We start from the raw sequence: 27,973 nt of genomic DNA on the forward strand, positions 1-27,973 counted from the left end.
GTGAGAATGGAGCTGCAAAGCTTTTCAGAAATAGTGAGAGAAAAGGTGGGGGCCATGTGCGTGGTGCGCGCCGCTGCTGAAGGGAGAGAAGCCTTCTCGTATTATCGCAGTGAGGCCTAGTTACAAAGATGGAGTCAAGGGGGCACAACATGGATGCCACGTGTCCTGCGCAACAGCCCCATCTATGCAAATGCTAGCCGACGCTGGTATTACACAAGGGCGATGGGGGCATTCCCCACCATTGGAGGCACATGGTCCAAGCTGCACTAAAGGAAAGGAGGGATGGGGGCCCTAATGGCCCCTCACTCCCACACATTCCACCCTTTTGTTACATCTGAAGTAACAAACTATTAGCTCTTTTGTTCTCGCTTCGATAATACTCAGCTTCGGCTACCGCTTCATCCCAAGCAGGTATACCTTTTGTGGGCATCCATGCCCTACATACGCATTTCAGACTGTGCTCTTTCCTTGCGTATTCATCAGGGGTGCATGTCATGTATATTCTTCCATCCCCATCTAGGTCCACCCACACTTCTTTGTACCATTGCAGCTCTCTTGGTTCTTTTATGGTGGTGTGATATAGGTTGTCAACCTTGTCCCCATTTTGGCAGTGCACCGCTGTCATGCGATACTTTCGTGTGTTGGGTTCCCCAATTTGCATTTGTGCATCTATCATAGTTGTTACCGTTGCCTGTCGGCCCATCGTTACCATTATCATAGCTGAGTTAGGCATAGATTTTGCACAACATCATATACCTAGTTGGCACACACAAAAAAATAGCATGATGAAGACGATGACAGGAACGAACATTTTCATCACAGTGTTGAACCAGGATGGTATCCAGCTCAACATGTTGTCAAACTAGTTGCTTGGTTCTATTCCTCCCTCTTTCGACATTGTCTCTCCCAGGCTGTGTACGGCTGAAATCACGTGGGAGAGGGTCCCCTTCTCTGCATCTTCAGAGGGCACAAATGTACAGCATGCGCTCCCAATTTTTCGGCAAACACAGCCGTCCATTTCTGTGAGGAGATCTAGGACGTACCGGTTCTGCATTGTCATTAACCGCAGAGCACGAAGTTCCACCTTGATCACATTGAACCCTTCTTCAGTGTCGTTGGCAAGTTGGATCAGCTCCCAGCATACTATTTGTAACCACTTGGCGTTAGTTCGAGCCTGGAGCCCTGGCGTTAAGAGGGAAGCAAAGAATGTCTCTGCAGAATTGAAGAGTTTATATTTCACCGGGATCTCGGCAAGAAGAGCAGATGATTCAGAGGAAATATAGTTTGATGATCTCCTTTTGCGAGACAGTCTGTCTTTTAAGTCACTTTCCGACAACGGGTCATATGCTGGAGGCTCTGTTACTACTGGGGCGCTGCCGATGTGCCAGCCGACTGCCCTGCTGCCGATATGCCAGCCGACTTCCCTTCACCTCCTTGGATATGGCTTTCTGGGATTACCATCAGAGCAGAATGTAGAGTGGCTATGGTGCAAGTATACCTCCATGATGCCGGGAGGTACAGGTATGCTTGTTTGCCGCAGACCCAGTACATGTCCATAAGTGCAGCTGTGCCTTTCTTCATGTCTGGAATTATAATTATTTTGTTGCACTGTTTGTTGACAACCATAGGCACGTTTCCTTCTCCGTGGAAGCAAAGCTCATGTTGGATTTCTCTTTGCATCTTGATGGGCTTTTCTAGTGCAGTGACCCACATGAGTTTTGCAATGTGCTGGGACCAAACAGGGGCTCACATTTCTTTTACCCATTGAAAGTTCTCTTCAGTGAGTCCTCTGAGTGCCTCAGCTTTGCACTTGATCATTTCGTCATGCCATTTGTTTTCCGTGAATCTTGTTCCTTTTATGACGAAGAATGGTTCTTTTATGCAAATTAATCCTTGGCGCCTGCTTGTGCATGTTCTCTCGTTCTGCAGCAGCTCTATTGTAACTGTGTGTGCCTGGAAGGTACTCCGAATTCTACACAATACGAGATGAATTAAAAACTGGGCGTCTGACAAGGGTACTTCTTGTGGCACTAGTATTTTGGGTGTTCCTGATGCGTGCAGTATGAGCGAGCAGACATAGCAGCTCTCATTCGTGGCTTGTTTTGCTGTGGCACTCATGTCTGAGTACCATTTATTTCATTGGTCAGGGTGGCGAGGGTCTTCTATTTCATCTAACCCCAGGCCGCAGTAGATATCATATCTTTTCCCTCCCACCCCCCTTTTTCATCTCCTCCTCCCTCCTTTCCAGTAACTCATAACTTTTCGATAGTTTATAGGGAACACCCCTGCCCATGCTGTGTCACTGAACTCATTCACAGTGTACCTGGCTGATAGATCTGGGGACTCGTGGGTAGCAGCAACATGAAAGTGCATTATCGATCCTTGTGAGGTAGGTTCTCTGGTTGTCGATGTGTTAACATTTATCTTGTTAAGTTCATTTACCCAAAAGTAGTCACCATCATACTTGTTTGTTTCATTATCATTATTTGGGCTTATAGCAGCAGGTGGAAGGAGAGGGCTGTTGCTGTGTCATTAATGTGCACAATAGTGAGGTTTGTATTGGCAGAATAATCATTAGCAGCATAAATATCTTTCATTATCATTCTACAGTGCATGGTTCCGTAATTAATGTGGCTGGGTTTACTGTTTTACATCTGACCACATGGACACTTGGGCTGGAGATTATTATTTCATAGGCTGTTGCCCTTTGTGTTGTTAAGGTTGATTTGGATCTTTCTAGAATTGCATAGAGTGAGTGCTCTGCGTACAGTGTCACTGAGCATCCCATCACGATTGTGGCGCTTTTTTCAATGGCGAAGGTCGCTGCAGCGATGGCTTGTTCGCATGCGAAGTGCCCTTGCATTACTGAGTCCAATGTTCCGCTGTAATAGGCCATTGGCTTCTGGCTTAGTGAAGTTTTCTGTGTCATTACTGCAGTCATTAATGTGCCATTGCAGTGGGAAAATAAATAGAACTCCCTGTCGTAGTCTGGGTTCGTGAGAACTGGTGCGTTTGCGATCAGATCTTGTAACTTGAAGTACTGCGTCATCATCTCATTTGTCCATTTTATCGGGGCATTATTCTTTTGTGATTCTTTTAGCGCTTGCAGCAGTGGGCGTGTGTATGCCACGTAATCAAGTATCCATGCGTGGCAATAATTACAAATACCAAGAAACTTTTGCATGTCCTTTACTGTTTTTGGTATTATCATATGGCTTATGGCAGCTGGCCTATCAGGCAGTATCCTTTTGCCATCTTTGGAAAACAGTTGCCCTAGGTACAGTACTTCTGGTAGACAGTATTGCAATTTTCCTTTATCTACTTTATTCCCTTTTGTGGCCAACAAATTCAACAATGTTATAGAATCTGTTCTACACTGCTCTTCACTTTTGCTGCAGACAAGCAAATAGTCTATGTACTGTATTATTGTGCTCTCTACATCAATGTTTCCAAGATCTTCATGTAAAATCCTATTGAAAATGCTGGAGCTTTCACAATATCCCTGTGGTAGCATGCAGTGTTCATATCTGTTCCCCCCTAGCGTGAATGCTGTGAGGTACTGAGAGCTTGGGTCAAGTGGGATTGAAAAGAAAGCATTCTTCAGATCCACTGCTGTAAAGCATGTGGCGTCTTTGGGTATGCTGCACAGTATTGATGCTGGATTAGGTACTAATGGGAATTCTTTCTGGATGACATCATTGAGTGGGTGTAAGTCTTGTATCATTCTCCACGCCCCACCTTTCGCTTTTTTGATTGGAAAAATCACTGTATTACATGGGGAGTTGGATGGCACTATTATTCCTTGTTTTAGTAGTGCGTTTATTGTCTCTCTAATCCCTTCTTCTGCTTCCTTTGATAGTGGGTACTGCTTAACTCTTGGAGGTATGGCACCTGGCTTCAATTTTATTTTTATTGGTGTTACTTCGTGCAGTAACCCTACATCATGGGGACCTGTGGTCCAAATCTCTGGTAGGACCCTTTCCATGACTTTCTCAAATATTGTGGGTGGCACGTTGACACTAGCCATGAGAGGATTGTGTATTTCCCTGTATTGGATCATGATGTCGCATGGTATACTTATTTCCATTATTATTTCACCATCACTCTCAATGTCAGTGAGCAATTCTTCATCAGTTAAGTCGCGCAACATTATGTTTGGGTCTATGCATAGTACTGTTCTCCACTCGCATCCATGTGTGTCCAGCCCTATCACTACGATACATTTGCTTGAGACCTGAACCCCTTCTAAATCAATAGACAAAATGGTTCCTGGCACGATGTCTGTGTTTACAATTGGACGAAAGACAAAATCTGAAGGTACCTTCAAATCTCTTCTTGTTATCTCTGGCACCACTCGTGCTAACACTCTGATGCCGTAAATGAACATATCCACAGTCAATGGGCACCCCTCTTACTGCAACTTCGTTTGTCATGGTGCTAATCATCAACATTGCTCGTACAGGGCACACTCCAGGCGTTGAGCATACTATCCCCCGTTCAGTAAAGGAGATTGTCATGTTCAATTGGCTCAGAAGATCCCTTTCTAGCAAATTTATTGGCACGTCTTCATGATACAGTAAGGGTGCGCACACCGTTTCCCCCCCCCACTGTTATGTCAAGGTCTTTTGTTTAAGGAACTTTTAAAATAGCCCCAGAGAACCCCTGCGTTTCCAAATTTCTTCCCGAGAGCGGAAACCACCTTTCCATGAGACATGATTTCTCCGCTCCCGAGACTACCATGAAGATAAACTGCTTGTTTCCCATCTCTGCTCCCACTAGTGGTTCCTCTTCTGCACGTATGGTAGTGGATAGGACTGGACACGCAAGTGCTCTCTGTGGGCTGTCCTAATCAGCATGCATCTCAGTTCCGGGCACTGAGAAAACATCTCCTACCACTGCTGTGCCGGGAAAAGGTGCAGGTGCACCATTAGCAGATGTTGCAAAAATGTTATTATTCGCATTCCTTACAGTATTTTGTCTTGCCATAGGTTGTTGTATACCCCTCTGTTGTGGCTGCTGCTGCTGCTGGGGTAGCTGTCTTTGCGGCATCTGCGGTTCATTGTAATATTGCTTGTTTTGTCCGCCCCCTCCCATAGGTAACCCGTAGGGACTACCTCGGTGTGGATGACTGTATTGCTGTTCATTTCCCATAGGGGGCTGTCCTTGGAAGTAACCCATTGGTCGCATTCTACATTCTCTTGAATAGTGCCTCAACTTTCCACAATTCCAACATGACCCTTGCGATCATCCTCTCATACCGGGCCCACCAAATCCTCTATTTCTCATTCCTCTGAATCCCGCTCATGGCCCCCTGTACCCACCTCGTCCTCTTGTTGGTCTCCCTTGCCATTGGGGCCCTCTGTATTGTTCTTCTGCTTCCCACTGTTCTTGTCCTCCTGCAGCCCATGTTGCGGTCATTCTGACTGGTGTGTTTCCTGCTTCGTCATCCCCTTCACTGCTCCTATCAGTTGATGTTGCTGTATTCAGCGCTGCGACCTTCACTAACTTATTCTGCACTAACTTTGCTTTATCTGCCAACCTTTTCTGTGCTGTCTCCTTTTCTCTTTCTTTGATCCTCCTACAATGGTGTACAATTATGCTTTGAATCTCAGGCCAGCCCTTGGCTTCTATCCCAGCTATTTTATCCAAGGCCTTCTGTACCTCCTTCGGGAGCCCTTTTTAAATTATGAAATAGAACAAGGCGGTGGATTGATCCCACGCATACCCATTTCACTTCTCCAAAGGTCTTGCACCCTGAGGATGAATTGCGTAGGTTCCTCCTCCTCCCCCATCGTGCACTGCATCACTAAGTGTAAATCTGGAATGTCTGGAAACGTTCTCCGCAATGCATCCCATACCTGTGCTCTAACATTATTGAATGGCAATCCATCATGGCGGTCACAGCTCATTGTCACTCCCGGGAAACCCGCCTTCACCCACACTGCGGCTGCTTGATCACCAACAGCGGACACCAACAAACTTTTCACATCCCCTATTGCTAGTGGAACTCCTGCTGTGTTCTTTTTTCAAATGCGTGTATATATTTCCCCGCCCCACCTGAAAGTGGGGGGAGAAGTTTCAACAAGTTGTTCTTATCCATTTTGGCTCACGGAATGTAGTGCGGCCTTCCTGCCCCCTTATGTATCAGCAGCATTTGTAGTTTATGTTTTCTTCCTGTCTTACTGTGCCCTTCTTTGTCTTACTCACCAGCATATTTCCTACTCGTTGTCTTAATCTCCCTTGCCACCTTGGTGCAGCCCTTTCATCTTCCTGGTTGGCTGAGAATGGCAGCGGAGACCCCGCCGCCGCTACCCCTTCTTCATATTCATCTAAAATGCTCCATACTTCTTCTACTTCTTCTTGTTGCTCCCTCTCTTCTTGCCCCTCCCCTCGCTAGCTATCTGGGGTTGTTGGCCATATTATTCCCACCGGTTTACCATTTAAATGGAACAGAAACTTCCCCGATTGCCACTCCTGATCTTGCCCACTTGGTATTGGCACCGGCTGTGGTGGTGCTGGCGTCGATTCTCCTGCAACACTTGGTGGGGGCGTGAGGTCTGCCGCCGCCAAAGGTGGCACCTCCCCTCCCCCTGGCAACATCTGGCTCCTATCGCATAATGCTCTTAATCATGGTATTTCCAATTGTGCATGTGCAAGTTGCCTGTCTAAATCTCCGGTTAGTCATGCTAAATTCACCGGAGGGGCACTAGTTGGGCCATAGAGCCCCGCTCTGTCATACGGGGTGGTGCAGTGGCTGATGCCGTTGCCGGAGTGGTCGGGGTCGGGCACATGGGCACATACTGGGGCTTGCTATTTCCCACTGCAGGCCTCGTCATCAGCGGTTATATTTTAGTAGTGTCATTTTCTGTTGTAGTTGTCGTGCATTCTCCTCCCGCAGCCCCACTTCCCTCTTCCGGAACCTTCTCTTTCCCAGCTGTCGTATCTGTACTTATCTCACCTGTGGGAGTTATTTCCTCGAACATTCGCCACAGATCTAACACTTCCCTTCTGTTCTGTAACTGCTTTCCCTTGTACCTTGCCAGCAGGTGTGTGGACACTAGATCCAGTACTCTCTTATCAAAAGACCCTCCCTCTGGCCATATGGGTGTTGTGCTGTCTCTCTTTATCTCCGTCACCCACTGATCGTAATATTTCTGTATCTTTTGACTATACAATGGGAGGTGTTGGCAAATATGTGCTAGTGGTGTTGTCCCCCCCATGGTAGTATACTTATTGGCCTTTTTTATGATCCCTTAGTTTCCTGCGTGTAGGTACACGGATACTCAGTTAACACTGTTCTTGCTGTAATGTTTCTTTACAACCTTCTTTTATTTTTTGGTACCAACAATATTTCAACAACCTTCCCACTTTCACCACCTTGCTGGGACTGTGAATTATTTCAACTAGGAATATTCGTCATTTACCATTATCCAAAACATTTTAATTTACATACACATTGCATTGTCAACTTTCTTAATCAACCTTAGTTTGTTTTTCAACTTACAAACACATAAGAAGTTACTAACAGACCAACATGTAACACATTTACGCACGTAAAAACATGAAACATGTAACATATACTACCTGCGCGCTTTTACTCCCTCTTTTAATTACTTTAGTTTGATACCCCCCTGCTCTAGCTTTCTCATGCACTCCCCACCTCTCACTCCCCTCTTGCTACCTCACCAAGAATTCTGCTCATACGGAAAAAGAATATTCTAAATTACTACTCTGAGCCTACTACATATACGAGACTCCTACTGTTTTCTCTTTATCTTCACTTATTTACCTGCATTGGACGAGACAATGCTATGCGGCGCTGCCTTCTACCCCTTTTGGGCTACGATCCCTTACTCTTCTTTTACCCCTTTTATTTCCACAAAACCTAATGGCCATATAAAGGATAGATCAGAAAAATCCTCAGTATCATTTACACAGACCCTAACTTTCTTCTTGCCCACTATGTTACCTGTTCCCTTTTTCCTAAACCCCTCCCTTACCTCTTGGGAACTTTTGCAACCGGTACTCACGTGTTCAGTCAGGTGATCCGATAGTCATCATTCACGGTCTATCGACAATCTGGTCCGCACCCCAACCAAGCCGTGGCCCGCCTCGGCAAGCAGCTTTTTCAGTTGGGTATTCGGTAACCGGGAACCCTTGGACACTTCTCATTGTGCGCACAGGCTGGTCGACCGCGGAGGCAATGGTTTTGCTGGGGGTTGTCCCGGATCTCACCGCATGGCACGGGGCCTCGGGGCACCTGTCCCAAATCATGTTGCGGGGGGTCACCAAATGTAAGAGCCCACCCCGTCTTACTACGTGCAATACAAATATATGAGACACACCCCAGTCGGGGAATGAGGCTAAGAGGACAGATTGCGAGAGTTTCAGGTTTTTATATAGAATTGGCATCCAGAGAACTCTGCTGCCCGAGAGCGCTCTGGCAAACATTGCATGTACACGACAATATAAAGTGAAACATCGTCATAGATGACGCAACTAACATAGGGTACTAGGCCGGTGCAGGATTGGATAGACAGTATAGATATATGTGTCTTCTGGCTGTTACTCCCTCCGGATTGGTTGTCTAATTGGCGGGAGGATGAGTATCACGAGGTCCATCTGCCAGTGTCCAGGCAGGGTGAGGGTCAGGTCGCTGAAGGCAGGGTGGCCACTAACTAAGCTAACATAATACAACCTAATAAAACATGCACTAAATAATAGTCATTGCAAGTCCTTTGAGCAAATCATTATAGACCTATAAACTTCATTCATGTATTCACATCATCACTTATTGAGACTTATATGGGGCATTAGGTTAAGGGTCTTGAGCAATATGATAACATTGATTGCGCCGAGGGTCTGGACTCATAAAGAGGCTGAGGCAGGTTGGCGTTTGTTAGTAGTGGGAGACAATATTCTGAGACAGAGGTCTGATGTTAGCTGAGGGCATTCTGGGTGGGCATCATGGCGGGGTCACGTATCTGGTGCATCAAGAGAATACCTTGCAGGGACACAGGCTTATACTGCCAGTGATTTTCCGTTAGCGAGGGCGAGGGGGCATGAGCAGGTTTGTGGAGATGGATGAGCTACAGGGCCTGGCTCAAGCCGGTTCACACACAGGACAGTGATCTCAGAGGAAGAGTGAGAGGTTACATTTGTTTTTGTTGCAATTACCTCCGGCTCGAGTGTGAGAATGGAGCTGCAAAGCTTTTCAGACACAGTGAGAGAGAGAAAAGGTGGGGGCCATGTGCGCGGTGTGCGTTGCGCTGCTGAAGGGAGAGAAGCCTTCTCATATTATCGCAGTGACGCCTAGTTACAAAGATGGAGTCAAGGGGGCACAACATGGATGCCACTTGCCCTGCACAACAGCCCCATCTACGCAAATGCCAGCCAACGCTGGTATTACATAAGGGCGATGGGGGCATTCCCCACCATTGGAGGCATTCCCCACCATTGGAGGCTCATGGTCCAAGCTGCACTAAAAGAAAGGAGGGACGGGGGGCCTACTGGCCCTTCACTCCCACACAGCAGTACAAGTACATCTTCCACCCACCATCACTCCTTTACAGGAGCAGCTGTCATGAGCAAAATGTACATGTTCCTATTTGGTCCTGGGTGCCGTTCCATATCAGGATTATGTCGTCGATGTAGCCAAACCAAATGATGATATGTTCTTTGTATTCAGGTATTGTCAGTGCAAACTTGCTTTCATAACTGCATGAAGCAGTTTGCCAATGGAGGTGTGTAGCTGGCTCCCATCGCAATCCCGCACTTTTGGAGGTAGTAATCGCCATTGAAGAGGAAAATATTGTTAGATAGTGAGAAGTCAAGGAAGTCTTTGGTAATTTCGAACTGTTCTTAAAAGGACGCTGATTTGTGCTAAGTAAGTGTTCAACACTTTGTAGAGCTAGTTGGTGGTCTATTGATGTATAGAGTGCTTTGACATCTAGTGTTGCTAGCAGGGAGTCTGGTTTCCATTCTATTTCGGACAGGAATTTTAGAGTGTGCATAGAATCCTTCAGATATGTAGGTATAGCTGTCACAAGTGGCTGGATCACATTGTTGATGTAGTGTCCAAGTGTTTCAGTGATGCCACCAATCCCCCTGAGGATTGGTTTACCTTCTGGTATTTTTACAAAGTTTTTGTGTATTTTGGGCAGGAGGTAGCGTGTTGGTGTGACTGGGTTTCTTATGTTGATGTGCCCAGTTCATCATCCATAAGTAGCCCAAGACGGTGGTATTTTTTTGTAAGTAGTCCATGTTTGATCAGAATACTTGGCTGCAGATTTCTGTTTCATTTCTCACAGCTCCCCGGGAGGTTCAGGTGGGTTTCTGCCATCTTGATATAGTTTTTGGTGTTCATATTGACTATGTTTCCAACTTCATCAGCTTCTTTGATAATGATGTCCTTGTCTGTCTGTAGTTGTTGTAGTACTTGGCATTGTGCTGTACTGAGATTAGTTCTGCCTTTGTGCGATGTTCTTTCTGCATCTTCTAGTTTGTGAAGATCTAAAGCAACCGCTTCTTGAAAGTTTTCAGCAAATAGTTGTGGCATGAATCTAGATTTTTTCTTGAGTTCCGGTATTTTCATAGGGACATCTTCTGTTGCTAATTCTGCCATACATGTTTTCTTGCTAATGCTGTCGTTTACGTGGATGGCGTTCAGATCTCCTATGGTAAGTAGGCTAGGTGGTTTAGTTCTTACAGATGGTTTGAATGTCGTAACTTTTGTCGCAAACATTTTTAGTCTTTGTGTAAATTTGAAGAGGTCTATGTGGCTTTCCACAAAATTATTAGGACTTGTTGGCGAGAAGGACAGACCTCTGTTAAGTACTTTAGTCTCTAATGATGCGAGTTGTTTATCTGAGAGGTTCATTACTAAGTTTTGTTGTTCCCCTGTCCCACTTGTTTCTGTGTCTTTGATCTTGTAAGTCGTTGATCTATTTCTTTTTCTAGTTTGCTTCCGTTTTTTGTTTCTTCATCCGCCTTCTCTTTGTTTGGTGTAGTTGGTGTATTTGTCAGTGGGTATGCAAACCGAACAGTTTTTATAGGGGTAGGCTTGGTTCTGTTGGCTTTTCTGTGGCGCTTGATTTGCTCTAAAAAAGAGAGCTTGTTGGTTGTGGGTTCTTTGTTTTCTCCTTCTTTTGGCTTGGTTTCTGGATCTGAGCTGATTGGCGAACTTGTAGGAGTGCTTTCTCGGGATTTACAGACTGTGTCATATTTTGCTTGGAATGTAAACACTCTTTCTACACTGTAGTCTTTGACATTTCGAAAGAATTTTTGGAGGTTTCTCATTTTAACCTCATCTTGATGTTTTTTGAGAATATTATACATTGTTTGATAATTTATGTCTTTTGTTGCTATTGGTGCATCATAGTCTTCTATTTCTTTTTTGACTTCGTCTATTTGTTCGACCAGTTTGGCATGTGCTTGTTCCGCGTTTTCAATGAGTAAATGAATCATCTTGGCAGAGCTTTGTATCAGGTGTTTTTCCCATTCGTCTGCTAGGTCTGTGTCTTTGGGGTCTTCAAAGTCCGAGAAGATCAAAATCTGTCATGATCCTTGCCCCTAACCCTCTGGGACACCATGCTGGAGCCGGGCCACAATCCCCCACATGGACCTTAAGGGCCTCTTCATCTTACCAGAGACCCACATAACTTTGAGGACCACTTGGCATTGGACTTGTAATGCATTGTGGGCAAGATGGATGCCCCCACATAACCCAGTTCCATAAACTGAGTATGCAGTCTACCCTTTTGGGCGTGGTTCGACCCAGGGATACCTCGAAGCTATTTAAACCATGCCCGGGCAGAGAAACATCCTTTGTGTTTTTCTGCACCCGCAGCGAGACACTCGCTGTGTTCGGATCGGTCTCCTGAAGGCCTTTGCCTTTCCTCCACATCCCGCACACCTGCAAGAACAAGAACAGCATTGATATTCTTACTTACCTTGAGGAGTTTCCTGCTTCCATCCGTCGCTCCCCAGTCCAGTGGGCAGCTTTACGGCGGTGTCACCTCCATCTCGGCATGCCACATCCTGGGAAAAGATAACGAACAAAAGGAAAGACATTAGTAAGCATTCTTCATATCCTAGCTTATCCGAAAACTGTAGGAAGAGTCAAACGCTTACCTGAACTCGAGCCGCTCAGGGCAACTTCAGCTCCAGAGCATCCCGTCGACCTGCAAAGGGAAAAGACAGTACAGGTTAGCTTGGAAAGCATAAGAAGGCGCTGCACATCGCACTTACTCACTGCACCTTATTCTCTCAGCCGGCAGTCACGCTGGGACATTGCAGCGCCTGTAAGGAACAGAGAGAGAGACATTGGTCAATACAAGAAAGAGTGAACAGCGCTGCGCATGGCACCTTCACTCACCACTTAGTTCTCAGCTTCCATAAGCAGCACAATGCCATCTTCGATCCCTTCAACACCTAAGGGTGAAGAGACAAGTTATAAAGGGGACAAGAGTCAAGAAAGGAACAGTTCATTAAGAATCATCCAACCTACCGCTCAGATTGGGCCCGTGCCAGTGAAGCAACTAGGCTGCACAGAGCCCACATTAATCGACACGCCCCTGCACCGAAGGGCAGGACGGAGAGTATGCCACACAAGAAAACAAGGTGAGGTGAGGACATCAGGGAAGGTTTGGTCCCCGAGGGAAGAGTGGGTGAAGCAACCAGAGGCAATAGAGTCAAACTCCGGAATCTTGTGTTTCAGGCCCAGTCTCCAGTCACACAGATTCCAGGGAAGGGTTCGAGGTCATAGGAGGTCCAAGCAGGCTGAGTGGCGTCCCTGTGGATACCAGGTGAGCGTTAGAAAATTCTTAGACCTCTTGGTATTTATCTCTGGTTTGAGTACTGTTGCATGGTAGTTTTCTCCCAGAATTTGTTAATTTCTTTAGTTGAGAGTTTCTCCAGTTTCATAAATTTGTGTTTGAGATCTTCTTGGGGGGTATTTTCAGATCTGAAAGTGTTTTCTGTGGAGCCCGTTGGTTCAAAGAGGGCTTTTATATCTTCTGTCCGTGAGAGTAGGTAAGCTGCCATGTTTGCAGAGAGCTGGAGCACTGGTGGTTCTCTAGTAAATCAGGAAAAGTGGATCGTGGGTGGGTTCTAGATGTTGAACGCTCCTGTGCTGAGCTCTGTTTGTGGTTGTTGCTATATTCAATTGTTCTCTGCAAGGTCACAGGTTGGAAGGGGTAAACCCAATGCCTCTTGTGGAAAAAGTTGCAGAACAGTCCTGGTTACCTTGCAATTAAAATCATTTTGTGACCCTTGTAATTAAAGATCTCACGCACATTGCTGTATTTAGAGTGTGATTTTATTGTTCATAGTGTAAACACTTTGTCAAGCAAAGGTCTGGTCAGCCGACACGTGTTTCAACCACGGAGGATCTTTCTCAAGGCTGATATTTTAACAGTTTGAGTCAAGGTGGCCACAATTTTAGTTGTTTTGGACATATGATAAAAATATTGCCAATGGTTCTAGAAGTGAAACATAGTGATAGTGACATGGTGATTATGTGTATGAAGAAAAAATGCAATTAGAAATGGCTAATGTATTAAAATCAGAAATTGTTTAACATCATAGCCATCATGTTTATGGAGTTGGCAGGAGGAGAAAGAAAAAGAAAGGGGAAAATAATTAGTTGGTGGTCTTGGATTAGGAGTAACATGTTCAAGTATTTAAGTGGACCTGATACGTTCTTACCAAGTATGCTTAGGTCAAGGGGGGAGAATGTCCTGAAGGGTCCAGATTGACGATTGATGATTTAATGCTCAGGTATTTTCTTGGGTCTTGCCAAATACCTTCAGATTCCAGCTTTCCCTTTCCACCTGTGTCAGTCTTCCTTGTGTCTTATATTGTGTTTTCCTATTACTGTTCCAGTTGGAAAATATTCAAGGTGTTGCTGACAGTCTAACCACTCTTTTGCAATACACAATGGCGGTCATTACGAGTTGGATGGTAACGGTAATGACACTGACATTTGGCAAAAATTGCTTTTTTTACTGACTGGCTGATTATAGATTAGATACTGAGCCTCATTACAAGTTTAGTGGTAGCCTTGCCGGTAAAAGGGGCAGGCTGCCGCTGAACTTGCAGATTTGACCAGCACCCATGAATGGGCAATTGCCAGGTCATTACGGTATTTGCCCATTCCAGGGCGCCGGTAAAAAAAATGCTCCCCATTCCCAGGGAATGGGGAGGCCGGATGCACCGGCACCATTCAAAATGGTGCTGGTGCATCCGACATGCTCTGCTCGCGGGTGCTGGTCCGCCCGCCAGGTCCGACCTGGTGAGCGAAAAGGCACCCACGAGCAGAACTTGTAGTTTGCCGGTCTGGTTACTATGGTACTGGCAAGCTTACCAGTACCATACTTACCGGACCGGCAAACTTGTAATGAGGCCCACTGCCTCTAAAAATCCACCTGATGGGAATGTTGGAAAGGCTGCCAATAGTGTCAATAATGTCCCGGGAGGATAGCTCAGCGGCAGCGTGCGCGTCTTGGAAGCAGGACGACACGAAGCAACAACAGGTTCGATCCCCGGGTCCGCGCTTAAAAAACCTCTGGGTGTTTAAGCGCGTTATAAATACGCAACTAAGAGAAAAAAAAAAAAAACAATTACGCACCTAAGAAAAAACAAACAATCCCTGTAACAGCGCCTCGATGCCTGCGGGCTGTGTGAGCGCTTTATAAATGTTAAAATAAATAAGTGTTCCAGAATTATCCTCATACCTTTGGTGTTTGTGAAATGCTGCTGGCGTATTGTTGACCAAATTAATCTGGCACAATCCCGAACTCATGAGGGATCATACTCAACACATGGGCCGCATTACCAAAGTGATGATAGTGGCACCCTAGGTAAGAAGGACATTACTCCCATGAGACTGACACCTATGCGCTGTGTATCTTTTGAAAATCAAGAGCAGGAAGGAGATTTGGAGCAGCACAAACAGATTTCACCAACTTTCAAAACATTGGAGGAACATAGAAGGGTTCTCATGAAAAGTGAAACAAACCGAAACGTGGTTGCCCCATCAAAAAACCCCTGCGTTAAAGACTCTTGATCGATAAATGATAAGCCAAATGTGATATCTTGTGAGATGTCGAGCTTGCTTTTGGAAAGGCTGCTCGATGTAAATGACGGCCTGATGCTGAATAGTGCAAATGTCCTGAGGCTGCTACACCACCATCCTAATTTAAAAACAATCACCACCTACGATTTTAACACCATAGACTTCCCAGAAGAAGAGCGTTTTGATAGGGTGATTTTACATCTGTGTTCAAAACCCATTAAAACCAAACTACTAGATGCTACACCTGGCATGCTGAGAATGGGTTTTGACCTAAGGGAACTGACGACAAGAGAAGAGGGGCTCTATGGCTGTTTGAGGCGAGTGATGGATAAACCCAGGAGGGGTAAAGAGCCTGAACATGCGCCAAGGCAAGAATCTGTTCCAAAATGGATGGAAGATCTGGAGGAAGCAAATCTGTGGGAAGTGGTATAAAGACTCGAGAGCCTCTGATCTCGATAGCAATGGAAATAATGGATTGATGTCATCAATTGAAAAATCAGACCCTCGAGAAGAAGAAAATTGGAGCTGGCTCTACTATAGCATAACAGCCTAAGACTTCAGAATGGAAAGACCTAGCCATTGGATGCTGGAATCCCTGAGGCTTCAGACATTTGTTCACCCAGGGGAGTACTGATGTGGATGCTCTTGACATTATCTTTCTCCAAGAGACATGGAGGAGGAAGGCGCCAGTACTTGAGGGTTTCACCGTACATTTCAATCTAGCATTAAAAGGACTGAAAGGGAGGCCAAGGGCAGGCCTTCTTGTGGCAGTGAAGCATGATTCTAACCTAGATATTCTAAGTGCTTTGAATATCAACTCTCATATACAGATGATCACAATAGGGACGAGGGGAGGAAATCCTACCCCACTGAAAAAACTGATTCTATTCAACCTATATTGGAATCAGAAAGCACCTGAATGCGCCCATTCCCATGAAGTAATGATGGACCTGGTGGATAAACTACTAGAAAGTGGGCTAAATCCCCTTATTGTAATCTGTGGAGACTTGAACATACACTGTTTTGATTACCAAGAAGTGCCTGATAGAAGACATGTCCCCTTCAGCCTCAGAACCTGAACTTAGATGCTGGCAATGGCGAGAAGATCTCCCATTGAGAAATATCCATATGCTCAATGGCAACATCAAATGGGACATTCCTCCAAGAGCCACCTGGGTGAGCAATTTGGCGGAAAAAACCCTGGATTTTTTTTGTCTCTGAAAATATGTTGGGAGATTTGCAACAACTACTCGTTATACCCACAAACCTGAGGGACCATCAAAAAGACAGTCCGAAATTTACATAGGTGTCACTTAAACACTCTTTCCACAACAGATGTGGTATCAATTATCACAATATTTTATTAAGATTCTAAATTTCATCAAACAATCATAAAAATGATCATACAAAAAGACAGTCCGAAATTTACATAGGTGTCACTTAAACACTCTTCCCACAACAAAAGTGGTATCAATTATCACAATATTTTATTAAAATTCTAAATTTCATCAAACAATCATAAAAATGATCATAGTACATAAAACATATCCATTATGCTTAAAACCACACAAATAGAAACACCATAAGTGAGTAATGTTTGCAGTTGTTCTTTAAAGATCTTACACTGCGTGTACAACTCACACTCTGATTCCTATGCCACACTACTAATGGTCAATTTCCTATTGGTGTAATACAAACAACCCGACTTGTTGTTTTTCCTTTTACTTGAGAAATGGAAAAGCAGTCATTTCTCAACTAAAGAACAATTTATAAACTACACACCAATGTGGCTGCCATTCATGTAGTCCCTTATTCCTTTTCATAGCAACCATCGCCACAGAGGAGCTGGGCCCCAATCGCGAGTGTTCCAGCAGTTGGCGATGGATGAGGCAGTCACAGGTAAGAGAGGCCAGTCTTGGGTTAGAAATTGGAGTGGGAAAGGTGGACATGGTAAAGGGTTGGGGAAAGAAGGTGTGGGCAGTAAGGGGTTACCTGTTTTTTTTCCCTCAAATATGCTGACATTCTCAATCCCACACAATCTGTTACACAAATCAGCTGTGCGGTTGGACATACTCTGGACATCTTTCTCACTACCAACCACACAATGTATAACATCAAAAGCATGTACCCTGTCTCCCCTTGATAGCTATTTCAGGCATCAGCCTCTGTCAGCTGCTACTAAAGACACTTAACAATGTGAGACCAATGAAGAGATTACCCCCCACTAACTTTGCAAAGACTTTTAAAGCACCTTACTCTAAAATATGAACCTCAAACTATGCAGAACGTTTGATGTAATGTCATGACTCCAACTATATGGAAAGAAAAATAAATCCCCCTTAAAGCCCTGAAATGGAAAAACAAAAAACCTGAGCAATGATACCACAAAACTCTTGACAAGAGCAACAGAAATACTCCACCACACCTTAGAGGTTACCACACAACCATCAACCAGAAAAAGAAGGGTTTTCTCTGTGATCACATCACCAATGAACAAAACAAACAGCCCAGAAACCCTTCTGAATTGTCAAATAACCTAGTTTCCATCTTAAAACTAGCAGATCATTTTCTAGCTTCTTTTCACAAAAACACTCCCAACATTAAACATATTATCCTGAACAAACCAATATATACAGACTCACAGGCAGAGATGATTTCCCCAGCCACATTTACCACTTTGAGATATTTTTACACAACTTGTGAAAATCGTTGCAAAGATGACTGCTTTGTCAGACCAGGTGATACCATGCCCTGTGATCACCATCAAAGAAAATAACATAACTCTTGCCCCAGCACTGGAAGTCTTCATAAACAGTTCCTTCAAACTTGGCATCATCCCAAGTTGCTTGAGCTGAACTACAATCTCACTCTTCTAAAAAAAAAAAACTCCCCCAGTGTCCTAGAAAACTACTAAAATATTGCCAAGACATTATTAATTGACAAGATTATGGAAACAATTATGACAAAACAACTGTGGAAAGACAACAAATCCCAAAACCTTCTTGACAACCATCAGTTAGGTTTCAGATAGACTCAAGGAACCAAATCTACACTCTTGTTTATAAAGGAGGAACTCCTAGAAATACTTAATATTAATATTCGAGAAATATAGTCTGAAATCAATGATGGGCATTAAGGGTGGCATGCTCAATTGGATTGGCTTCTTTCCACATAACAATGTATCCCTGGTAAAATCTGGTAATTACTAACTGTTCCCGGCGTAACATATGGTGATCTAGCATCTCTTAAAGGTCAGTATCGCTCGGTAATTCATAGGGTCACTTTTGCCCCCCTTCGTAAATATCAGAATTACCACTGATAGCTTCCAGGAAGGGTGCGTAGGTCCCTGCGACTTATTAATGCTCATTGAAAAGGCTAAACGTATCAGATGGATTGCGAGGTATGCGCGGTATAAGAACAGTATCTAGGTTCCATTGATAACATGGTCCTCTATGATGTGTCTTTGTAGATGCGTAATTGCCAACCTTGTCCATTGCACAGTCCCTGTGATGGCATAAGATTGCGTAGTAGCATCATTACAACACCTACTTTCAGTTTTAGTCCATGAGAAGGCATTCGTCCTACAACATTTGGCTCTTTAGAGACTGAAATGTTAAGCCAGTGATTAACTGTTCATGGACACTGAAACGGCTGTGCCCTGTATGAAGAGAAGTGCAGGTGGAAAGAAGTAACTTCCAAATGTTTGCGATAGTGGAAGGTGAAGGTGACCGCTTAGAACAGTTCTCATTCTCTTTGATGAAATGGTAGCTGTTGTTGAAGTCGGTGCACTTTGCCATTTGGACAGCAGATGGAAACCTAACACTGAGAAATTGCATCCGTATGTAGAAATAATCGCTGTTGTTGAAGGGGGTGCACCTAGTCATTTGGACAGTAGAGGGCAGCCTAAAACTGTGAAATTACATCATCTGAGTTCGGAAACATACCTAATCCTAATCCATCGCACCACATACATCTAGAGAAAAACGCCTTATATACCTTTGCCTAAAAAGAAAAATAGTAACTGGCAAAAACACTTTGATCAGCCAGCGCAATGGAAATCACCTTCAAAATTGGCAAAAAGAAACGGGTTGGTATCAGAACCCTGGCTCAAAATGGTCCCTATGGAACGACCCCAACCTGTGGAGCAAGAAAAAACACTTTAGATTGAGAAACAAATTGAAACCCTGCCTCTTCAAGCAAGCTTTCTCCTAAGGTTCCCCCTTGAACGGCTGGCCATCCAATAGTTTCTGTTGACCACTTGGAGTTTGCCCACCTGAACTATGCTTCCTCCCCTAACCATGTATCTCACAACGATCAGCAAGTTCATCTTACTGATCAATGCTGTGAACACTTCCTTCGACAAATGTTTTCAACTCTTCTCCAACCTGGTGAATGAGCAAGCTGCAAGTACTTACCCTGGCATGACTTAAAATTACTATTTCTGCTGACCCGGAATGACTCATGGAAAAACTCTTGCCATCACGAAAGATGAAAAATTGAACCATGCTCCCCACACCCTTATTATTCTTCTTGCATGTTCATGCTTACCTAGCTGTACTTGGTGTATCAGGTGCGGATCTAGTGCATGCTCACTCTCATTTTCCCTCAATCCCTCTGGTCTCTTTCTCTCTCTTTCCCACTCTCGCTATCTCACTATCTCTTTGTCTCTCTCTGTCTCACTCATTGTCTGTCTCTCTCTTTCTCCACCTCTCTCTCTGAGCAGAGTCACATTGTCAGGTGTGCATCTGCTAGAGGATAGAGCCACCCCAGCAATTATGGACAGCAGATAGATATCTTCAGGTGGGGGGTGTTGCTGCATTTTTTGATTAAAAGTAGAATGAGAGCAGTATCGATGGAGGCATCCCCAAAATTAGGGACTGCCCTGGTATTTGGAGATATACCTTGTCATTGCATGTGCCCAGCTTGAATGTCACCAATATACTGTGGATGCATTGTCCATATGGAGGAGGAAAACGGGATGAAAATAGGCTTTGCTCAGATGGGAGGAAGACATAGGGAGGCCCATTGAACCGGAGGAATGGGACCACATCTGGACCAGAGCGCACAGAAGTTCTAAATGCGTAACTAACAAGGAGGGGGCATTCAAAATATGCTGTAGGTGGTATTGAACTCCAGAGACGCTCAATAAATGTAACCCTGTGATTCCCCCGCTGTGTTCGAGAGGATGCCCGGACAAAGGTACACTGTACCACCTACTATGGACATGCCCCAAGGCCAACCAATACTGGAAAGCCATGCTAAACCAAGTCAAAACGATCACGGGTCTCACAATCCCATGGGACCCTGGTATTGTCCTACTGGGAGCAAGTGGCGAGGGACAATTCCCTCTGTCGGGCCACAGAGCAGAATTATGCACCCACCTGCTGACGGCAGCTAAAATCTCAGTAGCCAGAGGGACCGGCCGTCCAGATATGGTGGACAAAGTGTTGGGACATAATTGCAGCCGAGAAAATATCAGCCCTCCGGTTTGGAAACAGAGACAAATTTTACCAAACCTGGGCCCCATTCCTGGACTACACACAGAAATACCCAGGCCTGGCCCGACAATCTCCCTCTCTCTGATGGATGGACAAACATGATTAAAGAGGAGGTTGGAAGAGCAGGCCACAAGTCACGGACAGGGGAAGCCAACCGGGACTACTTTGGCCTGCCCCCTCACGCTACTCTTGCGCTCGCAAGAGCACATACAAACTAATAAAGGCTCAGTACTACCTCCATGTCATCTCTTCCTCATCACAGTACTTGCTCTATGAAGGCCACCCACCTCCTGACTGAACCTTTTCTCAAAAAATCTTCTTTTTTCTTTAGACCTCCCCTAAATAGCCTGGTTATACTGGGAGTGGAATGGTGGGTTGGTCTCTTGTTTTTCCAGATGTCTTGACTCCACTGCTGAGCTTTGTGGATCTAAGAATGCTGTTTTAGTTCCCACTCAGTCTCTGCTGGTTTTGTACTATGGGGAGGACATCCCCAAGTCTGGTGAGTATGGGGCTAGCCAGGAGTGCTCAAGCCTGAGCGTGGGCGCAGATGACCGTCACTGGGCCTGAAAAGGGTAAGGTACTGGAACTGAACACCAGACATCAATGGAGAAAGGAGCGCTGCATGCAAGTGTGTGGATCATGGATGCCTCTCCAATGGTCACAGTTAGTAGGAGAGAATTGGACTGTGGTCCATTGTTATTCATTTATATCCTATTTATGTGGCCACTATTCTGTGTAGGGGGTCTGGTGGTTCCAAACGACAAGGCTTCTTGTAGATGTTGCTTGACACCAAGTCTTGTGGTGGTGCTGCCCCCTGTTGTGGCAGTGGCAGCTTGAGCATGGTGTAGGAGGTGAATGAATTTTGGGGAATCCTAGCACAGTAGACCGGTTGCCAGTGCTGCTGGGATACCCCCATATCCAGCTCCTCCCAGCCCAAATTGAAGGAAGGAGCACTGCATGGTGATTTGTATATTGCAGATGCCCCTCCAAGGTGCCACTGTGCTGTTTTGTATGTCCTAAATATGTTGCCTCTGTTCTGTGTATGGGGTTTCATGATTCCCCATTCTCAGGTTTGTGGACCTATCCTCTTGAATGGTTTTCTGGGCTTCCCAGCTTCCTCATGTGGGTAGAGCTCTGGGTGCTTCCCCCTGTCGCACAGGTGGCAGGTGAGCAAAATTTCGGCTATGAATCCATCCACAGAGAGGCAATGGGCTGCCAGTGCGTCTGGGAAGCGCTATCAATGACCTGTCTGCACCACCCGGACAAACAATTCATTAAGGTGGGGCTTTCAGTGCTGCTTTATTGAAAGGGTTTGGCATGTAGGCTCACTTTGAGGCTTCCCCCTGTCCCACCTTGACTCCCCTGTTGTTGTACCTGTAGTTCTTTACAGCTGGTCACAGGTTTATCTGGATAACATGAGGAAAATGGTGGATGTTCTCATCAGGGCACCATGATTGAGGGAGGGATTCTCAGCAACAGAGTGTGACTGTCCTTGTGAATGAGCATTGTTTCACAAGTTACTATGGTAACCCTGCAACCACCAGCAGCTGAAAATAACTGGTGAATCAAACCATTTACTGGTAAACTCTGCAGTTTGAATCACATTCAGGTGTGGGGCCCAAGTCTGATTTGTGTTATCTTTTCCTTCTTACAGAAATCTGCTTGATCTCAAATAGATTGTGCCAGTTTCAGACTTTAAATATTTATGTAGGAAAACTTGAATGTGATGCACGCTTCAATGTAGAGGCAAAGATTTTTTTTTGTGAAAAATAAATTTTACAATTACGCTGGACTTTCCATGTATATTAACAAGGGGGGTCCTGGGAGTCCCTCTGCCAGACATTAGTCCTGGTTACGAGAGACTTACCCAGAGTCTTTAGCTCACTATCTTTCACAAAGAAGAAATATCCTAGACATATCAGTCTTTGTCCTGCCCTGGGGCAGTCCAGCACCGAAATGCTAGGCAATTCTCCTCTGAACAAGAGTACCAACAGAAACCCCAGACACGTGTTTCGGTCTGGTTGGACCTCATCAGTAGGGTGGATCTGTGCCTCTCTAAGAATAGTGAGCAAGGGGTCCACGTCTGGATTCCATGTATGTCATTATTCTGTTGCTGTTTTGGAAGAAAGTGCATAGCACAATGGTTAAATCATTTGGACTTCAGTACCCACCCAGGGCTGCATCTTGAAGTGGGATCCTACTTAACAACATAGAGGAAATTGTAAATGCACAGCGTGTCAGGTTAGGATCACAGGAATGTCATCGCTAGAAGGCCACAGTCCCTCTGGAAGTTGGGATGATACTTTAAGGCTCCTTATAATGAATGGCCCCATCTCCTGGGAAAGACACTTTCCTGGTCTTGAGCATGTTGACTGGGATGCATGCATAGAAGTATGTTGCTGCTGGATTCCTGCTTGTTTATTTCAGCCATCCTAAGTTTGGGTGCCTGCTGGATTGTTGTCACTTGCCCACTTTGCGCTTCCATGTTGGTTCCTCTGGCACTATTGTAAATTAAGTGGGTGTGAGTGCTTCTACATTCCACCTCCTACCCATCTCCTGTTGCTGACTGCTGTCTTAGGTGGATGTGTGTGTGCCTCTCCCTCTCTGGTTGGTTGGTGATGATTTTCTGTGATAGGAGTTGCTTCCTGTCTGGACAACATATGGTGTCTCATGGTTGTACATGACGAACTCCATTGGGGTTTGAATTTGGCACCCTCTTCTACTCAACTGGTTGTTTGGTTCTGCCTGTTAGAAAGACTGGGGAGGGTCGTAGTTCTCAAGACACATATCTGTCCCTGGTCTTCTTTAAATCAGGGCAGTCCTTAGGTTGGCTGATGCTGCTCCAATATGTTCGGGTGTTTCTGAGGGTTAGGCCATTCCAAACGTAACATGACAGCATCAGACCTCCGTTGTTCATGAAGCCATGGAAGTGGCCTTCTCCAGGGGTGCATTATATATGATTGCACCAAGGTGTGTGGGGGCAGGTAAAGACTGGTTGTTTGTAGTAGACCCAATTTAAAGTTGAGCATATGGGGTGGGCAGCCATTTGTGCCCTCACCATATAGCCTTTGGTTGTCATCTAACACTATAAGAGATGAGATGAGGTGGACACTCTAGTCGCCCAAGCCTTTCCTCCTCCATGGTGCTGGGAAGGGGGGTTGATTACCCTCTTTGGGGTCCTACCTTCTGCCTGCTGAAGGAATATGTCCTCTTCTTACAGTGTTGTATTGTGTCATGTCTGGAATATTGTAACCTGCTGAGAATGGTCTCCCTGTCAGTACCCTGAAACTTTTATATTAATTTTGTGGGGAAGGATGCATCTAAATCGGGACACTTTTTTGCACTGGGTTCTATCTGATTTCAGTATCTGCTTCTCTGCTTCTTCAGCCCACCTGAGATACGGCTCTAGGGGTGGAAGCCTGGAGGGCAAGATTTCTTATTGGTGATTTGTGAGGCGCCAGCCTCTGGGTAGCATGTCTTCAGCATGGCCCCTTGTTCAGTGTTTTTTCTCTCCTCAGTGACCATTGTTCCCTAATTGGGGGTCAGGGTCTTTGGAGCCAAAGCCACCTTTGCTGCCTCTTTGACGAGTGCCCACTCATGTGCTGAGCTGTCACCCCTGGTTCCTGTCGGCCTTGTTGAAGCACTCTGGCTCCACTTTTTTTCCCAATGATTGGGCAGTCCCACACATTCACTTTTGCTCGGCAGTAGTTGTGGCACATTCTTGAGTTTTTTCTGGAAGCTCTTCCTGGTCATCTTACTTTGGGAATAGAGTTATCGTTGTTACTCTTTTAATGTGCAAGGAAGGATGGGCCAATGTCTTTCTCAGTAATTCCTCAGGGTTCCTCGAGTTAGGAATTGGGTTTCTCTCTTTTCTGGTCTTTGCCAGAGACTTCTGTGATTCTCTAGTGGTCTCTGGAGTTGGACTGCTTAGGTCTGGGGGCCTTTGCTGGACTGACTTAGGCCTGGTGATGGATCTGGTTAAGTGTCTATCCATAGTGCCTTGCTTTTTACCCCTTCAATGTTGGTCTCTCTGAGGGATGTCCTCACACCTCCCTTTAACTCTTTGGAGGTGTTTGCTTGTGACGCTCTAAAAAATGGCAATGGGATGTTTTTTTCTTTTTGGTCCAGTTATGTGCCAGTCTGATATTTGGATCTTCGGCATATTTCATAGATTAAGTACTGTGATGAGGATGAGAGGACGACAAAGAAGTAATGCCCTGATACTTCCTGTAATATTCATTGCGCCTAATCCTACAGTTCCATGTCACAGTACTGACACGGGCCCTCATTACGACCCTGGCGGAAATCGTGGTGCAAAATGCACCATGGAGCACGGCGGAAAGCTGCCGATAGCGCCATGGGGGTTGGCGGATTTACCGCCCCATTCCGACCTTGGCGGGGCGGTAAATCCCCATTCCCCATTTTACCCTTCCCCATTCCCATTTTTGCCCCATAGGGTATAATGGGAGTGGGGAAGGCGTTAATTACGCCACCGTGGCGTAATTAACAACAAGGTCCCGTAGCGCCATGGATTTCTCCGCCCGGAAAAACCAGGCGGAAAGCGCTCCATGGCGCTACGGGAACTCGTAGTAGGGCGGACGGGTCCGCCGCGAATACCGCTGGCGTAGACCCACTCCGCCAGGGTCGTAATGAGGGCCACTGCCTTTTCCTCCCCAGTGGAAAGATTGTCCATGTTCCTTTTGTATAGTGAGGAGGAATATGGGATGTGTCATGTGCTTTATACCCTGGCTGTGAGAGGAAGGGTCCAATAGAAAAATTGTGCATTTTTGGGAAAGGGTTCTGTCAGAAGATGGATGGTCTTCATAGAATAAGTACTGGGATGAGGAAGAGTAGGACCAGGCATAATGAAGATTACCAGTAAGTTTTCAGGGCATTACAGGTGTCTTACTGTGCAAAACTCATGATCAAAACTTAGAATAAGCATATCAATGATTTTCATTTGAAAGGGTATCATTCCAAGATGAGCAACTGTAAACTGCTATTTTACTCTTTTCAAATACCCCGATAAAAAAAGGAGAATTTAATAAATAGCACCAATTATAGTCCCTGGCTGCTTTCCATTAAATCAAACAGTATACGAATGGCCAGAGTGCTTTATTTTACATTTTTTGATAAAAGTGTTGTATGCTTGAAGAACTAAAGCACATACAGCACACAGGTCTTGGTGCTCATTTTTATTCTTCACAACACTCCCCCTAACATGAAAGATTTTGTGCCAGGTGTCATACATGCTCATTTGGATAGCTTCAAAATTCAGATGTCATGGTAAAATGCTGTTTTGCCTGTAGTTTATGGTCTTCTCACCCGCCTCGATCCCCAGCATTTACTGTACATGAATTTGCCAAGGACTGCAAATGATGTTTCTCCCCACCCCCATTAACTTGGAATATCAAAAACAAGTTGCGTCACAGTGGGCACCTTAAGTAAAAAAGTAAAACTCAACATAACCAGTGTGAGGCACTATTATTGTTCGTTTGATATTTTTGCTCCCCATGTTCTCAAGGAACAATGGATATCTGCATGCCATTTGTGGTGTTATGTTTGGTGACATGAGTAATGTATGGTTGTGGCTGAAATAAGTTTCATTAGTACCCGGAAGGGTGTGGGGGGGGTTGGCAGCCTCTCAGCCAATTAGGAGGTTCGGAACGTGGGCATTACCAGCAGTAATGCCCCCGCTCCGAGCCGCCTCACAGCTACAATAGGCCATCTTCCCCCGCCAGGAAACAAGGTAAGTGTGGTCTTCCCTCCCTTCTCCCCCCATCCACAGATGTTTTAGGCTTTTTTATTGAAATCTCACACCTTATCCATGTGCCAAGTGGGCATGGCCTCTAGCTGTGCAGTGGGCATGTTCCAGACACCCAATGTGACATGGCATTGGAAAGAGTATATGGCATGCTCAAATACCAGAACATACCCCAGTTTGACTTACATTCTGGGTGGGCACTCTCCAGAGGCACCCGTAAATGTCCCACTTTGGCCACTGAGTCTGGTTTGTAGACACTCTGTGAAGGGCATGAACCCATTAACCTCAAAGACACCTGATGGCCCGCTCGGCATAGCTTACAGTAATGCTCAGTGGATATTGCGTATTGGACATTGTGCTTTACCACGTCAGATCCACATGCCTTTTTGGTAAACTAACGATATTCTTGAGGCAATTTCCACCATTCTAGTGCACCCCCATGCCCTTCCAGGTGTTATGGGGATGCCCCAAAGACAGTTACAATATTTTGCAAGAAGGCAGGCTTAATTAAATTGTTCAGTAAATCCCTAATACATCGCAATGGCTTTCATTGAAAGAGCCATTCAGATTTGCATGTTACTGAAGTCTGTGGACCCAATGTGCCAACCAGGAGCCTCAGCTGTGACATGTTGGATCTGCAAGGACAAATAGCTGATTCGATTTTGGCGACTTATGAAAACCACTGAATGTATATTTACAGCCCCAGTTAGATAAGGGGGGTTGGGCTATGGAGGGAGTAGGACATGTCTGTGAATCTAGGACACACACATAGTGGGAGTTGCACTAGGGAGGGTCACTGACAGTGCTTGTATCTATTGAAATAAATTATGTTTTCACATAAATACTGTGGTGGGTGGCCATTGCTCTGTTTATATTGTATTTACTTGTGCAACATATGAGGGGGGCTGGTATGTGTTGGATGTTCCTTTTGATGCCCCTAGAGAAAGGTGTCCCTCAAATGATGGCAGTGCATACATTCATCACAGCCTTACTGCCCATCAGTGGTAATGCTGTTTTTTATTTTGAATACTTTGATAATGTTTCCACTTTCTCATTACTGCACATATGCCCCTCCCCCCTTCGTTCGTTGAAATCATCTGAACTGCCTTGGGGATTCCAAAGGCGCACTCATCGCTGGGGCTTTATTGTATTGCTTTTCTGGTGCCCTCTAGGGATCTCTGAGGAGATTAGCCTTAGCAGCAGATGTCCTGAGTCACCTGTTTAGAATATGGAACTGATTGTTTGAGAGGAGGGTCACTGACAGTGCTTGTATCTATTGAAATAAATTATGTTTTCACATAAATACTGTTGTGGGTGGCCATTGCTCTGTTTATATTGTATTTACTTGTGCAACATATGAGGGGGGCTGGTATGTGTTGGATGTTCCTTTTGATGCCCCTAGAGAAAGGTGTCCCTCAAATGATGGCAGTGCATACATTCATCACAGCCTTACTGCCCATCAGTGGTAATGCTGTTTTTTATTTTGAATACTTTGATAATGTTTCCACTTTCTCATTACATATGCCCCTCCCCCCTTTGTTCGTTGAAATCATCTGAACTGCCTTGGGGATTCCAAAGGCGCACTCATCGCTGGGGCTTCATTGTATTGCTTTTCTGGTGCCCTCTAGAGATCTG

The 27,973-nt window shown here is 45.2% G+C and overlaps 1 protein-coding gene across 1 annotated transcript in view; it reads left to right on the top strand.

The window, feature by feature from the left end:
• Window positions 1-27,973, top strand: part of LOC138559368 (putative ferric-chelate reductase 1) — a 482,214-nt gene that overhangs the window by 107,590 nt on the left and 346,651 nt on the right. The gene's annotated exons all lie outside the window — the stretch shown is intronic.

Source organism: Ambystoma mexicanum, chromosome 1q (assembly GCF_040938575.1).
Source record: "Ambystoma mexicanum isolate Mex_15411 chromosome 1q, UKY_AmexF1_1, whole genome shotgun sequence".
Classification (NCBI taxonomy): domain Eukaryota; kingdom Metazoa; phylum Chordata; class Amphibia; order Caudata; family Ambystomatidae; genus Ambystoma; species Ambystoma mexicanum.